General features: G+C 45.9%; 1 protein-coding gene across 1 annotated transcript in view; it reads left to right on the top strand.

The window, feature by feature from the left end:
- Positions 1-16,663, top strand: part of csmd1 (CUB and Sushi multiple domains 1) — a 501,649-nt gene that overhangs the window by 81,319 nt on the left and 403,667 nt on the right. The window lies entirely within an intron of this gene.

Genomic DNA, 16,663 nt, shown 5'->3' on the forward strand with positions numbered 1-16,663 from the left:
GGAAACATCCTCCACATATAGGCCTATCACTATTCAATGTTTCAATGGTGCCCCTCCTTCAACCTTCTAAACGCCAGTGAGTACAGACACAGTGCCTTCAAATGCTCATCATATGTTAACCCACTCATTCCTGGGATCATTCTCCTCCCCTGGACTCTCTCCAGCGCCAGCACATCCTTCCTCCGATATGAGGCCCAAAATTGCTCACAGTATTCCAAATGTGGTCTGACCAGCACCTTATAGAGGCTCAGAATTACATCCCTGTTTTTGTATTCTCGCCCTCTCAAAATAAATGCTAAGATTGCATTTGCCTTCTTCTGATTCGACTTGCAAACAAACCTTTTGGGAATCGTGCACCAGTACTCCCAGCTCCCTTTGCATCTCTGTTTTATGAATTTTTTCACCATTTAGGAAATAGTCTACCCCTTTATTTCTACTACTGAAATGCATGACCACACTTAGCTGCACTATATGCCACTTCTCAGTCCACTCTCATAGAATCATAGAAACATAGAAACATAGAAAATAGGTGCAGGAGGAGGCCATTCAGCCCTTCAAGCCAGCACCACCATTCATTGTTATCATGGCTGATCGTCCCCTATCAATAACCCTTGCCTGCCTTCTCCCCATATCCCTTGACTCCACCAGCCCCTAGAGCTCCATCTAACTATCTCTTAAATCCATCCAGTGACTTGGCCTCCACTGCTCTCTACGGCAGGGAATTCCATAAATTCACAACTCTCTGGGTGAAAACGTTTTTTCTCACCTCAGTCTTAAATGACCTCCCCTTTATTCTAAGACTGTGGCCCCTGGTTCTGGACTCACCCAACATTGGGAACATTTTTCCTGCATCTAGCTTGCCCCCCCCCCCCCCCCCCCCCCCATCACAGGGATCAATCTCGTGAACCTGCCTCAATCACAAGGATGTCCTTCCTCAAATTAGGAGACCAAAACTGTACACAATACTCCAGATGTGGTCTCACCAGAGCCCTATACAACTGCAGAAGAACCTCTCTACTCCTATACTGAAATCCTCTTGTTATGAAGGCCAACATTCCATTAGCTTTCTTCACTGCCTGCTGTACCTGCACGCCAACTTTCAGTGACCGGTGTACAAGGACGCCCAGGTCTCGCTTCACCTCCCCCTTACCTAACCTAACCCCATTGAGATAATAATCTGCTTTCTTGTTTTTGCCACCAAAGTGGATAACCTCACATTTATCTATATTATACCGCATCTGCCACGCATCTGCTCACTCACTCAACCTGTCCAGGTCACCCTGCAACCTCCTAACATCCTCTTCACAGTTCACACTGCCACCCAGCTTTGTGTCATCCGCAAACTTGCTAGTGTTGCTCCTTAATCCCTCTTCCAAATCATTAATATATAACAGTTGCGGCCCCAACACCGAGCCTTGCGGCACTCCACTCGCCACTGCCTGCCATTCTGAAAAGGACCCGTTCACTCCTACTCTTTGCTTCCGGTCTGCCAACCAATTTTCTATCCATGTCAACACCCTACCCCCAATACCATGTGCTCTAATTTTAGTCACCAGTCTCCCGAGCGGGACCTTATCAAAGGCTTTCTGAAAGTCTGGATACACTACATCCACTGGCTCCCCTTCATCCATTTTACTTGTCACATCCTCAAAAAATTCCAGAAGATTGATGTCAAGCATGATTTCCCTTTCATAAATCCATGCTGACTTGGACTAATCCTTTTACTGCTATCCAAATGCCCCATTATTACCTCTTTAATAATTGACTCCAACATCTTTCCCACCACCGGTCAGGCTAACTGGTCTGTAATTCCCCGTTTTCTCTCTCGCTCCTTTCTTGAAAAGTGGGATAACATTAGCTATCCTCCAATCCACAGGAACTGATCCTGAATCTATTGAACATTGGAAAATGATCACCAATGCGTCCACTATTTCTAGAGCCACCTCCCTGAGGACCCTGGGATGCAGACCATCCAGCCCAGGGGATTTATTATCATTCAATCCCATTAGCCTACCCAATACTATTTCTCGCCTAATGAAAATTTTTTTTCCCGTTCCTCTACCCCCTTAGATCCTCTGTCCTCCAGTACATCTGGGAGATTGTTTGTTACAGTGTGGAAACAGGACCTTTGGCCCAACTGCCCCTGGTTCTGGACTCCCCCAACATCGGGAACATGTTCCCTGCATCTAGCTTGTCCAATCCCTTAATAATTTTATATAAGATCTATAAGATCCTTTAATAATTTTATATAAGATCTATAAGATTCCCTTTCATCCTTCAAAATCCTTCCAGTGAATCCAAGCTCAGTTGACCCATTCTTTCATCCTATGACAGTCCCGCCATCCTGGGAATTAACCTTGTGAACCTACGCTGCATTCCCTCAATAGGAAGAATGTCCTTCCTCAATTTACGAGAACAAAACTGCACACAATACTACAGGTGTGGTCTCACCAGGGCCTTGTACAACTGCAGAAATACCTCTTTGCTCCTGTAGTCAAATCTTCTCGTTATGAAGGCCAATATGCCATTAGCTTTCTTCACTGCCTGATGTACTGTACCTGCATGCTTACTTTCAGTGACTGATGTACAAGGACACCCAGGTCTCGTTCCTATTGTCGCCAAAGTGGATAACCTCACAATCAGCCACATTAACCTCACATTTATCCACATCATAGCGTCCTCTTCACAGTTCACACTGCCACCCAGCTTTGTGTCATCTGCAAATTTGCCAATGTAACTTTTAATTCTTTCATCTAAATCATTAATGTATATTGTAAATAGCTGCGGTCCCAGTACCGAGCCTTGCGACACCCCACTAGTCACTGCCTGCCATTCTGAAAGGGACTTGTTAATTCCTACTCTTTGTTTCCTGTCTCAACCAATTTGTTTCAACCAATTTTCTATGTCAATATCTTAGCCCAATACCGTGTCATAATCATAATTATCATAATCATAATAATACTTTATTAGCAAAGTATGTTTTGCAACATACGAGGAATTTCATATGCCATAGTCATACCAATAAAAAGCAAGATAATACACAAAATACATTTTAACATAAACATCCATCACAGTGACTCCTCCACATTCCTCACTGTGATGGAAGATGAAAAAAAGTTCAATCTCTTCCCTTCTTTGTTTTCCCTTGGTCGGGGGCTTAGAGCCTTCCGTTGATGGGGCGATCTTGGGTCCCGTAGACAGCGCCGTTTGGGCCCTCGCGTCGGGGCGATCAAGCACCTGCTTCGGGGGGGAATCTCAGCTCCCCCACGCCGGGCGATCCGACCCCGGGTCGGTGCTGGTCGAAACCTTTTGCGTCGTTTGGAGTTTCCCGACATCGGTCTCAACCCAAAACTGCGAGCTCCTCGATGATGAAATCCGCAGGTTGGAGCATTGATCCCAGGCAATGGATCGACTCCAATGGTAAATCCATGTCCCTCTGGTGAGGCTCAAAGTCAGTCCTGAGCGAGGCCTCCAGCTCCATGATGTTAGGCCGCAGAGCGACCGGAGATACGATCCGGAAAACAATCGCATCTCTGGCAAGGCAAGAGATTGAAAAAAAAGGATCCCCTCGTCCACCCCCTACATTAAAAAAAATCAGAGAACATTAACACAAACTTTTAAAACACACTAAAAATAACAACAAAAAAAAAAAAAGACAGACAGATTGTATGCGAGGCTGCCATTGTGTGGTGCCCCTGGTGTTCTAATTTTCCCGACTAATCTCCTCAAGCTTCACAATATCTTTCCGTTAAACATGGTGCCCAGAACTGAACACATTATTCTAAATGTGGTCTCACCAACATCTTATACAACTGCAACATGACCTCCCAACCTCTATACAAAAGCCTTTTTGACCACCTTACCTACCTGCGACTCGACCTTCAAGGAACCATGCACTTGCACCTCCCAACCTTTCCAAGTCCTCTGCAGAGTCCCTGCTTTCTCTACACTACCTGCCCCTCATCTATCCTCATATCACCTGCAAACTTGGCCACAAAGCCTTCAATTCACTCATTCAAATCATTGATATAAACCGTGAAGAGTAATGGCCCCAGCACCGACTACCCCTGCGGAACTCCAACCAGAAGAAGCTCCCTACTATTGATGCTATTATTTTCCCTCTGATAGGATAATTTTAGAGGGTTACTAGACTAGGTCCCTGTCACACAGGAGGCTTGGTCCCCCAACGCAATATTCCACCACTCACCCATAGCCCCCAACTGCACAGGCGTGGCTCATTTCCCCTCATCCCTAGCACTCTCTTCCCCTCCTCCACCCTCCCTCTTCTTTCCTCTTTCCTCCTCCCCTCCGCCAATCCCTCCCTCACCTCTCTCTTCCTCTCCTTTCCCCTACCCTCAGTCACTCCCTCCCTCCCTCCCTCCCTCCATAACACCTCTCCCCTCCTTACCCCTTCCTATCCCTCTATCCCCCACCTCACCCACTCCTTACCCCCTATCCCCCCACTATCCCTCCTCAGCTCCCCCATTGCCCTCCTCTCCCTCTATCCCCCACTCTCCACCTCCCCCACTTCCCCTCTCCTCCCCCATTATACCTTCCCAGAATCTCGAGGTTGCTGCTCCTCTCCCTTCTTGCGTGCCCCGGAGGAGCATCAGCCATGGGGGCACTCAGAGCTAGGCCTCGGATCGGCCCGGAAGTACCAGCAGCTATGGCCGCGCGGGCGTGTGGGCGGGAGGGGGGAGAGCTCGGAGAAAAGATGGGTTAAGAGCCATGGGGAAGAGGGGGGTATCACAGGGGAGGGGGCAGGAGTCAGCGAGGGGAACCTGAGGGGAAAGGGGTGGAGCTGCGGGGCGTTGCGGTGGCGGTGCGTTTGGGACTCACATCAGGCGCTGGATGCTCTCATCCGCCGGGATCAGACTCTCCGATTTTCTGTTTGGCGACATTGCCGCTCTACTGGGCTGCTGCTTGGGGCTGGGCTGCTGCTTGGGGTGGGGCTGCTGCTTGGGGCTGGGCTGCTGCTTGTGGCCATATTGCTTGGGGCTGGGCTGCTGCTTGGGGTGGGGCTGCTGCTTGGGGTGGGGCTGCTGCTTGGGGCTGTGCTGCTTCGGGTCCCTCTGAAAGTCCGGTTGGAAACCTCCGCCGGCCATCCTCAGCTCCAGTAAAGACGCGATGGCGCAGGAAGGGGCGGACCATCCCGGGGATTGACAGGGGAAGGGACCTTCAGCGTGGCGCTGGAAGGCAGGAGAAGAGATCGATCTGCGAACGCGCGTTTTTTAAGATTTTTAAACCTCGCTAACTTTTATGACATTCAACCGATCGGAACAAAACTTGGCGCGATCGCAGCATAGGAGAACGGTGAGTGAACTGGTGAAAAATCGTAGCGCTATCGCAAACCGTTTTTGCGCAAATAGAATGACTGCCAAACCGGAAGATAACAAGATCAGAGTTTTACTTATGTATAGCTAGATAGATAGATGGGTCAAGCGCTGCAGGTTGGACTAGTGTAGATGGGGCTTGTTGGCTGGCGTGGCCCCGTTGGGCCAAAGGGCCTATTTTCACATGGTACAACTATGATTGATTGATGTGTACCAAGGTACGTTGAAATTCTTTATTGTACACAGTTCAGTAAGATTATTGCCATGCCTAAATACAATCCTCGATGAAGTACAGAATGGATTGAAACAGACACTGAGTCCATATGCAAAAGTGCGCCAGGTTTTGGTGCCATTTCCAAAGTCCCAGCTGCAGCTGGCCACAAAGGCCCATTGCAGCCGTCGTCTCTGTCCGGATCGTCCCGTGAACTGTCATCCCTCTCCTTGCCCAGCCACCTTTGTGCCACAGGGGGTGCCTCCCACAGCCGATCTTGAGGGCCCCGGGCTTTTCTTCGCGGCCCTTTGTCCAGCGTCCGCTGCTGTTGCGACTCCCTCCACCCTCCTCTCTGGTTTGCAGCCTTCGGGGCAAGCAGGAGATGCGCCATGGACGGGGTTTCCACTCCAGATGTGTTGCCCGATTCCACGGCAAGCGTGCCAGGCCCGTGGCCCGACAAGAGTCGCTTTCTTTTATGTGGTGCTGAATGGTCCGTTTGAACCAGACTGTCCTTAGCAACATTTTGGAAGCAGGGAAAAGAAGACTAGAAAGGGTCAGGTAATAGACATGAAAGGACTCAAAGAAAACTCAATGAAAATGATTTATAAGGATGGGCTAGGGCTCAAGGGTCTGAGCTTAGGGGAGAGGTTGAGCAAGCTTGGACTCTTTTCCTTGGAGCACAGGAGAATGAGGGGTGATCTTACAGTCTGGTTCAAACTGTATAAAATCATGAGAGAATAGATCGGGTAGGTGCAAATCTCTTGCCCAGAGTCGGGAAATCGAGGACCAGAGGAGATGGGTTTAAGATGATGGGGGAAAGATTTAATAGGAATCTGAGGGGTAACTTTTTTACACAAAGGGTGGTGGGTGTATGGAACGAGCTGCTGGAGGAGGTAGTTGAGGCAGGGACTATCCCAGCGTTTAAGAAGCAATTAGACAAGTACATGGTTAGGACAGGTTTAGAGGGATATGGGCTAAACACAGGCAGGTGTGACTGGTGTAGATCGGGCACGTTGGTTGGCGTGGGCAAGTTGGGCCGAGGGGCCTGCTTCCATGCAGTATGACTCTATGACTCTCTATGATTCCATGACAGATAGACTCAGAAAGAACAAAATAATATTCTTTGAGCAAAAAACCTATCTTTGATCCCGTTGAGTTCGTCCAACAATTTATTCTTTGCTGAAGGTTCCACTATCTTCAGTCTCTTGTGTCTCTTGTGTCTCATATCTCTGAAAAGAGTCTTGTATGTTGGAAGGCAAGCAGAAAAGCTTGTGCAGAAATGAACAGCAGATGCTGGTTTATTCCAAAGATAGACACAAAGTGCTGGAGAAACTCAGTGGGACAGGCAGCAATGGTGGGTGACGTTTCGGTCGGGACCCTTCTTCAGACCTTTTTTCAAGCATGTGTTTTATGCAGTGAAGCAGTTGTCTTGAATGTCTAATGATGCTGAGGTGTAAACCAACCAGTATTAAATGATTTGCTTCCTGATTCAATTTTCCAATCTCAAATTATTAGCCCGGGGCTTCAGAGCTCCAGTGAAGTAATTTGGCTCTTTTTATTGATGACATAAATTATAACATTTTTTGTACAAACAGCATCCGACATTATTTTGTTAACGGAATTAATGTAAGTAGCTTCCAGCGGACTGTGCTAGACATCTTGAGCGACATCAAATTGTAGACTTCAAGTGTCAGGGAGTGAAGTGTTATCCGATGCAAATGAGTGTCCCTGTATTCTTCTTCGCCCTTCTGAAGCATGTGGGATGGAGGTCGAGGGTGGTTGGGGGAGAATTTGCGGTAGATAACAGTGGTGGCGCAGCGGCAGAGTTGTTGCCTTACAGCGTCAGAGACCGAGGTGCGATCCTGACTACGGGTGCTGGCTGTACGGAGTTTGTACGTTCTCCCTGTGACCGTGAGGGTTTTCACCGGGTGCTCCGGTTTCCTCCCACATTTCAAAGATGTGCAGGTTTGTATGTTAATTGGCTTCAGTAAAGATTGTAAATTGTCCCTAGTGTGTAGGATACTGCTGGTGTACGAGGATTGCTGGTTGGCACCGACTCGGTGTTTTCACGCTGTATCTCGAAACTAAATAAAGCTAACAATCATGATCCCAGTCTAGAAACATCTGACCTTTTCGTGTAAGAGCCAATGCTTTAACGTGTATGATTTTGGTTGCATGTTAGGGAAGGTTTGTGGGTAGTTCTTGATCCTTATCATCATAACGGAGTTTCCACATCAATTGAGGCCAACGAGTAAGAGTTGTCTTTGTCTCCCATTGGTCATCCTTACACTGCTTCAACTGCTTCCTCATATCTGCTCGTTCCATCCACCCACCACCCTTTGTGTAAAGAGTTACCCCTCAGCTTTCTTTTGAATGTTTCCCCCCTCATCTTAAACATATGTCCTCTGGTTCTTGATTCCCCCCCCCCCCCTTCTGGTCAAGAGACTCTTCCCGATCTATTGCTCTCATGATTTTATACACCTCCATAACATCACCCCACATCCTCCTGCGCTCCAAGGAATAGAGTCCCAGCCTGCTCAACCCCCCCCCCCCCCCCCCCCCCCCCCCCCCCCACACAGCTCAGGCCCTTGAGTCCTGGAAACATCCTCGCAAATCATCTCTGCACCATTTGAATGGATGTGGAGAGGATGTTTCCACCAGTGGGAGAGTCTAGGACAGAGGCCACAGCCTCAGAATAATAGGATGTACCATTAGAAAGGAGATGAGGAGGAATTTATTTTGCCACAGAGGGTGGTGAATCTGTGGAATTCATTGCCACGACGGCTGTGGAGGCCAAGTCATTGGGTATTTTTAAAACGGGGATTGGCAGGTTCCTGGTCAGTAAGGGTGTCAAAGGTTAAGGGGAGATAAAAGGAGTCCTTTTAATGGAATCAAAATTCTGAATGATTCACAAGTGCGCAATGGAGGCAAAGTGACCCTGCTCTGAATTGTCCCAATGAGCCTTCTTTCACAGCAATGTCTCTTATACTACACTTACACATTGTTCTCCATAAAGATGGTGCAAGGCCCAGCTGAAGGCTGAGATAGCTCAGGGAGCTTTAAACACACTACAGATCTGGCAGAAGGTGAAAGGGTGAGACGTACAAGTTTTCGTCTTGGGAATCTTGTAGGTTGGAACCATCTCACTAACGGCAGCATGGTGGCGCAGAAAAGGGGGCGCGGTGGTGCAGCGGTAGAGTTGCTGCATTACAGCGCCAGAGACCCAGGTTCAATCATAACTACGGATGTTGTCTGTACGGAGTTTGTACATTCTCAATGTACAATGCAGGCTTTTCCCCAGGTGCTGTATGGTTCTATGTTCCTCCCACATTCCAAAGACGTACAGGTTTGTAGGTTAATTTGCTTTGGTGAAAAACATTGTAAAGTTTGTGTAGAGGATAGTGCTAGTGTACGGGGATTGCTGGTTTGCACGGACTCAGTGGGCCGAAGGGCCTGTTTCCTGTATCTCTAATCTAAACTAAAAGCTAAATGTGGAGCTTCCATACAGATTGCTCATCACCAGGTCAATTCTAGGTCAAGAGAATATGTCCTTTACGGTCATTTCAAGTCCTGCACATGACCATTTCCTTACATGGACAATGCCAATAACATCTAGTGTGTTTCGAGGGGTTTCCTTATGAAGATGAAAAGCATTTTTCCTTGCACTGTGAGAAAATGTTAACATTGCACCAGGGACTAAGTTCAAACACAGACTCTGGAAATGTGGGGGCAAAGGAATAATTTACACTCCCACTCAATACCCACATGGCCACCATGTTAGATAGCAGATTGAACTTGGAGGATGAAAGGTTTGTGGCATGCTCCATTATTCTCTGCTGTTTAACCCATTTATGTTGAGCAGCTTAAAGCTGTACTGAATACCCAGGGCTTTTTCAACTTGAGGGTCATGTGGGATTAGGATTATTGCTTTTCAAAGAACATACGAGTCCAAAGAAAACATAATGGTTTTGATGTTCAGTTCAAGACTTTAAAAAAATCTTTCTGTGTGCTTCAGACCTCAATTCTCTTTAAATCAGGCATAGACTTTCAAATCCTGTGTGGGACATCTGCTCTGATTCTCTTGCTCTGGAAAACTAGACTGGACAGGTATATGGGTAGGACAGGTTTGGAGGGATATGGGCTAAACGCAGGCAGGTGGGACTAGTGTAGACGGGACATGTTGGTTGACATGGGCACGTTGGGCCAATGGGCCCGTTTCTACACTGTATGACTCCATGACTAGATGATCTATCCTTACAGTAGGGGAGAGGTTGTACAACTGTCAATGTTACATATTCCAGTTATATCCATCAAAAAAAGAATGCAATCGAAGATAATGCCGGTAAATGTCAGCGGTGGTCTTGGGTCCAGCAAGAAACTGGCGTGGCGAAATGGAATGGCCACGTAAATGGTGAAAGACTCTAAGGTGTCAGGATTTAAATCTCTGATCACAGGACACCCAGCATCTGAACTGTTTGTATAGCCATGGAATACATTTCCAATTCATTGAATGGTGACACTCAGCACATTAATGCTTGGCAATGGTAACGGCATAGCATTGGTTGTTGGACTCTTGCTGGAGGAGATAATTGCTTTGCACTTTGTGCCATAACTGTTACTTGCCATGTATCAGCACATGACTGAATGTTGTCCATGTCATGCTGCATGGGGGCAGGGACTGCTTCATTTGCTGAGGAGATGAATTGAACGTTGCATAATCATGAGCACATATCTCCATTCCAACTGTATTTTGGGAGGATCCTTGATGAACCAGCTGGAGATATTGTCTCGAACATTACCCTGAGGAATTGGCACCAAAGATGTACTGGGGCTGGGAAGGTTGAACCAAGACTTGGTGGGTGGCATTGAAGCCTTGAACAAATAATTCTCAGGGATGGTTTGTGCTGAATTTTAAAGTGTGTTTCAGTAGCAATTAAATACTAATATGTAAAATGACACTTAATTTCCCATTTCAACTCTTTCTTTCTTAAAGTGATAATGTCACTTTTCCATTTTTTTTTGTATTGTTTAGTTGCCTTCATTGTAGAATGAAAGTCTTCTGCGCCCTTATTTTTTTTCTCTTGTCGTACTTGTGTATGACTCGATTGTACTCACATATGGCACGATTTGACTGGATGACACGCAAAGTCTTTCGCTGCATGTCGGTACATGTGACAATAATAAACCAATACCTATACAAGTCAGGTCAAGAGTTTTGAACATGAAAATGCTTGTGCTGCACTGAACAAATGCTCTACAGTGTAGGCATTTCCCTTCAATTTAGACTTAAACTGAGCTCATGTGCTCTCCAAGAACATAGCTTTAGAAAGGAGATAAGAAGGAATTCCTTTTCTCAGAGGGTGGTGAATCTGTGGCATTCATTGCCACAGACGACTGGAGGCCAAGTCATCTGGTATTTTTTAGAGTGGAGATTTATAGATACAATATACAATATACAATATTTTATTACATGTCATTTGAACCTTAGTGAGGCTCAAATGAAACTCCGTTTCCACAACCATACAAACAAAGACAATTCCTACAAGACATATAAACATTTCAATTTACACAAACATCCATCACAGTGAATCTCCTCCTCACTGTGATGGAAGGCAAAGTCTTTTCTCTTGATTAGTTGATTAGTATAGGTGTCAAGGGTTAAGGGGAGAAGGCAGAAGAATGGGGTTGAGACGGAAAGTGGAGGCCAAGTCCATGGAAATTTTTAAGGCAGAGATAGACAAATTCTTGATTAGAACGGGTGTCAAGGGCTATGGGGAGAAGGCAGGAAAATGGGATTAGGAAACAGAGATCAGCCATGATTGAATGGTGAAGTAGACATGATGGGCCAAATGGCCTGATAATGCTCCTATAACTTATGAAGGGTCTTTTGGCCTGGTAAGGTTTCACCTTGGGTTTCAGTGATAGAAACATAGAAATTAGGTGCAGGAGTAGGCCATTCGGCCCTTCGAGCCTGCACCGCCATTCAATATGATCATGGCTGATCATCCAACTCAGTATCCCGTACCTGCCTTCTCTCCATACCCTCTGATCCCCTTAGCCACAAGGGCCACATCTAACTCCCTCTTAAATATAGCCAATGAACTGGCCTCGACTACCCTCTGTGGCAGAGAGTTCCAGAGATTCACCACTCTCTGTGTGAAAAAAGTTCTTCTCATCTCGGTTTTAAAGGATTTCCCCCTTATCCTTAAACTGGGACCCTTTGTCCTGGACTTCCCCAACATCGGGAGCAATCTTCCTGCATCTAGCCTGTCCAACCCCTTAAGAATTTTGTAAGTTTCTATAAGATCCCCTCTCAATCTCCTTAATTCTAGAGAGTATAAACCAAGTCTATCCAGTCTTTCTTCATAAGACAGTCCTGACATCCCAGGAATCAGTCTGGTGAACCTTCTCTGCACTCCCTCTATGGCAATAATGTCCTTCCTCAGATTTGGAGACCAAAACTGTACGCAATACTCCAGGTGTGGTCTCACCAAGACCCTGTACAACTGCAGTAGAACCTCCCTGCTCCTATACTCAAATCCTTTTGCTATGAAAGCTAACATACCATTCGCTTTCTTCACTGCCTGCTGCACCTGCATGCCTACTTTCAATGACTGGTGTACCATGACACCCAGGTCTCGCTGCATCTCCCCTTTTCCTAGTCGGCCACCATTTAGATAATAGTCTGCTTTCCTGTTTTTGCCACCAAAATGGATAACCTCACATTTATCCACATTATACTGCAGTTGAAGTGATGAAGTTAAGGAGGGAAATTCTGACCTTATGCAATTGAGTAGAATTGATGGATACTAATCCGCCAATCTGTTGTACTTCTACCATTTTTACTTTTAATTATCATCAACATTAAAAAAAAATGGAGATGGTGCAAGATGGTTCGATTGTTCTTTACCATAAACTTTAAAGTGATGTGAGACTGATATGAAGGTAATAGGGAGAGCTCAGAAAAAATATTTAGGGGAATGGGCAGCACAGTGGTGCAGCAGTCAAGTTGCTGCCTCGCCAGGGTTCGATCCTGACTATGGATGCTATCTGTATGGAGTTTGCACGTTCTCCTTGTGGCCATGTGGGTTTTCTCTGGATGCTCCGGTATCCTCCCATACTCCAAAGATAATAATAATAATAATGGATGGGATTTATATAGCGCCTTTCTAGAATACTCAAGGCGCTTTACATCGCATTATTCATACACTCCTCAGTCACACTCGGTGGTGGTAAGCTACTTCTGTAGCCACAGCTGCCCTGGGACAGACTGACGGAAGCATGGCTGCTAATCTGCGCCTACGGCCCCTCCGACCACCACCCAATCACTCACACACATTCACACACAGGCAAAGGTGGGTGAAGTGTCTTGCCCAAGGACACAACGACAGTATGCACTCCAAGCGGGATTCGAACCGGCTACCTTCCGGTCGCCAGCCGAACACTTAGCCCATTAGCTTCTGGAAATTGTAAATTATCCCTTAACTTAAGTTGTCATGAGAGAAGAAAGAACATGATTGGAATCTCAAATGCGTTCAACTGTGGCCTTCAAGAGGGAGCTGGATAAATATGCATTTACATAGAGGAACATTTCAAAAAGTCACAGAGAAGGCACTTTGGACTTGGAAAACGTGTAGAGAGCTGGCATGGACAGGATGGGCTGAATGGCATCCTCCCATTTTAGGATCCAATCTGGCACGGTATTTTCTAACTTCTGTTCTCCTAATCTGGAATCATTTGTTTATGAATTGCGAGCCCTTTTATTCTCCGAGGGAATTTACCTCTTTTATAACCATATAACCATATAACAATTACAGCACGGAAACAGGCCATCTCGACCCTTCTAGTCCGTGCCGAACACGTATTCTCCCCTAGTCCCATCTACCTGCGCTCAGACCATAACCCTCCATTCCTTTCCCGTCCATATAACTATCCAATTTATTTTTAAATGATAAAATCGAACCTGCCTCCACCACCTTCACTGGAAGCTCATTCCACACAGCCACCACTCTCTGAGTAAAGAAGTTCCCCCTCATGTTACCCCTAAACTTCAGTCCCTTAATTCTCAAGTCATGTCCCCTTGTTTGAATCTTCCCTACTCTCAGTGGGAAAAGCTTATCCACGTCAACTCTGTCTATCCCTCTCATAATTTTAAAGACCTCTATCAAGTCCCCCCTTAACCTTCTGCGCTCCAAAGAATAAAGCCCTAACTTGTTCAACCTTTCTCTCTAACTTAGTTGCTGAAACCCAGGCAACATTCTAGTTAATCTCCTCTGTACTCTCTCTATTTTGTTGACATCCTTCTTATAATTAGGCGACCAAAATTGTACACCATACTCCAGAATTGGCCTCACCAATGCCTTGTACAATTTTAACATTACATCCCAACTTCTATACTCAATGCTCTGATTTATAAAGGCCAGCACACCAAAAGCTTTCTTTACCACCCTATCTACATGAGATTTTATTCTTGCTGGAGTTTAATAACCCCCCTCCACCCAAGCCTGCGTACGTGAGGAGCAAACGCAACTCGCTGACCAGGTAATGAGAGTAAAGAATGACTTCCCAGACTCCATGGTCATTGATTTGGGGGATTTTAACAAGGCTAACCTCAGCCGTGAGCTTCCAAAATAAAGACATCACGTTACCTGCCCCACCAGAGGGGAGAGACCACTCAATCATTGTTATATTACAATCAAGAACGCATATCGTGCGGCTCTGGGACTCTCTGATCATTGTTTCGTTCACCTTATTCTGACCTACAGGCAGAAACTAAAATCTGCTAAGCCTGTGGTCAGAACATTGAAAAAGTGCACAAGTGAGGGTATTGAAAACCTACAGTCCTGTTTTGACTGCACGGATTGGAATGTGTTCAGGGAAGCAACCACAAGCCTCGATGAATATACAGACACTGTGACATCAGCTTTTGTGAGGACAGTTGCATTCCCACTGGGACCTGGATCAGGTTCAACAACGACAAGCAGAGCTGCCAAGTTTTGTCAGAGCATTTCAGTATTCTAGTACCTGAAAATCTGTATTTTGCTGCGGAAATCAGTATTTTTACGTGGTGCCATTTTACTGAAAAAAATGTTTTTTTATGTGCGGTCATACCCATGTAAGAGTACAAGAATGCATAACTTTGCTACCAATTGGCATGTCTTATATGCACCTTACTTGACAGTGCATTCATTGCCATCTCTTTGTATACTGTTGTTAGAACGGCTGCTTCTTCTTTTAGCATCAGATGATGATGTAGAAGCCATTTTGGAAGTCTCCCTCTCCATCCCTCGCTCCCCCTCTCTCCCTCCTTCCTCTCTCTCCCCCCCTCGCTCCCTCCCTCCCTCCCTCCATTCCTCTCTCCATCCCTCTCGCCCGTCCTCCCTCTCTCTCTCCCTCCCTCCCTCATCCTCCCTCTCTCCTCCTTCCTTTTTTTCTCCCACCCCCCCTCTTATTTCCTCCCTCCTTCTCTCTCCTTCTCCCTCCCCTCTCCATCCTCTCCCTCTCCACCACTCCCTCTCTCCCCCTTGAGCCCACCCACCATTCTGTAAAATCAAGGCCAATCACAATGTAACTGCAATCCCACTGGTAACCTTTCACCACTAGGCTTATCCAGAATTCTACCACTGCCTGAAAAATAATCAATGACTCAACTTCCACTGAGAAAGAGAATTCCAAAGAAATAAAAATGTTTTATTTTTATTTTACTTTTAATTGACTTGTGTATATCGTGTTGTCAACCTTGCGAGCAAAGCACCAAGGCAAATTCCTTGTATGTATGCATACTTAGCTAATACAATGTATTCAATTCAATTCAATTCAGAGTCAAGATATCATTTAAAATGCTAAGAAGTGCATTACTCATTATTTTACCCAGTTGGTGAATGAAGAACCATCGGTTTAATGTGAAAGGGGAAAGATTTAAGATGATCCTGAGGGGCAACTTTTTCACACAATGGGAGGGGATGGGTATATGGAATGAGCTGCCAGATGAGGTATTTGAGGCAGGTACTATAATAACATTTAAAATATATTTAGATAGGTGCAAGGTGCAAATCTATCAATTTTCTCCAGAGATGCTGCCTGACCCACTGAGTTAGGATATGCGCCAAACTCAGGCAGGTGGAACTGGTGGAGACAGGGCATCTTGGTCAACATGTTCAAGTTGGGCCAAAGGGCCTGTTTCCAAGCAGTATGACTCTCTGACTCTGACTGATTTACTCAAGGTTTTGTGAACTTATTACCCTCGAGATTTTCTTTAAATCGGTTAATAGATGGGCTGAACCTAGAATGATTTTAGCTCTGAAACTGTTTCAGAAGCGCAGCGTTAATTAGATTTAAAGAAACTGACCCGATGGAGGTAAAGGGAACCAGACAAAGTGGAGGATTTCATTCCTTTAAAAGCAACGTCGTGCACTAAATTGAGTAATGCATCATTGCTATCTCGGCAGTGGAAGAAATGGCCTCTGAACAGAGCTGATCCGGATTAGTGCAGTTCATTAGGAGAACAGGAATGTTCCCTTGGGCAAGTAGTTGTCTCAGCATGGTGATAAATTGGATGTACTTTTCCACAGTGAAAAAACAGCTAAAAATAAAGTGAATCGGTGAGCAGGATGTTTAACATGGGAGCTGACATGGGTGGGAGGGGCCAAATAGCCTCCTCCCATTTTAAGATACCTCCGGAGAAGGGTCTCGACATAAAACGTTACTCATTCCTTCTATCCAGAAATGCTGCCTGTCCCGCTGAGTTACTCCACCATTTTGTGCCAATCTTCAGGATAAAATCAAGCAGAGTCAACATATCATCCAATCGGCCAAGAAATGTACGGTGTCTTTTCGCCAGTTGGGGAAATCGGAACCAGTGGACATAGGTTTAATTGTGACTTTTAATAATGGTGCCAGAACATGGTGGTGCCTGCATGTGTAATGGATGCAAAAATAATTTTACTCTGCAGTTGCATATGTGACAAATAAAGCACAATTGACTATTATTGATTGGGAAAGGAAAGATTTAAGAGGAACCTGAAAGGGTGGTGGGTCTATAGAGTCAAGCAACATTGGAACAGGCCCTACAACCCAACTTGCCCACACCGACCAACATGTCCCATCTACACTAGCCCCA

The sequence above is a fragment of the Amblyraja radiata genome, chromosome 5 (genome assembly GCF_010909765.2).
Source record: "Amblyraja radiata isolate CabotCenter1 chromosome 5, sAmbRad1.1.pri, whole genome shotgun sequence".
NCBI classification, from domain to species: Eukaryota; Metazoa; Chordata; class Chondrichthyes; order Rajiformes; family Rajidae; genus Amblyraja; species Amblyraja radiata.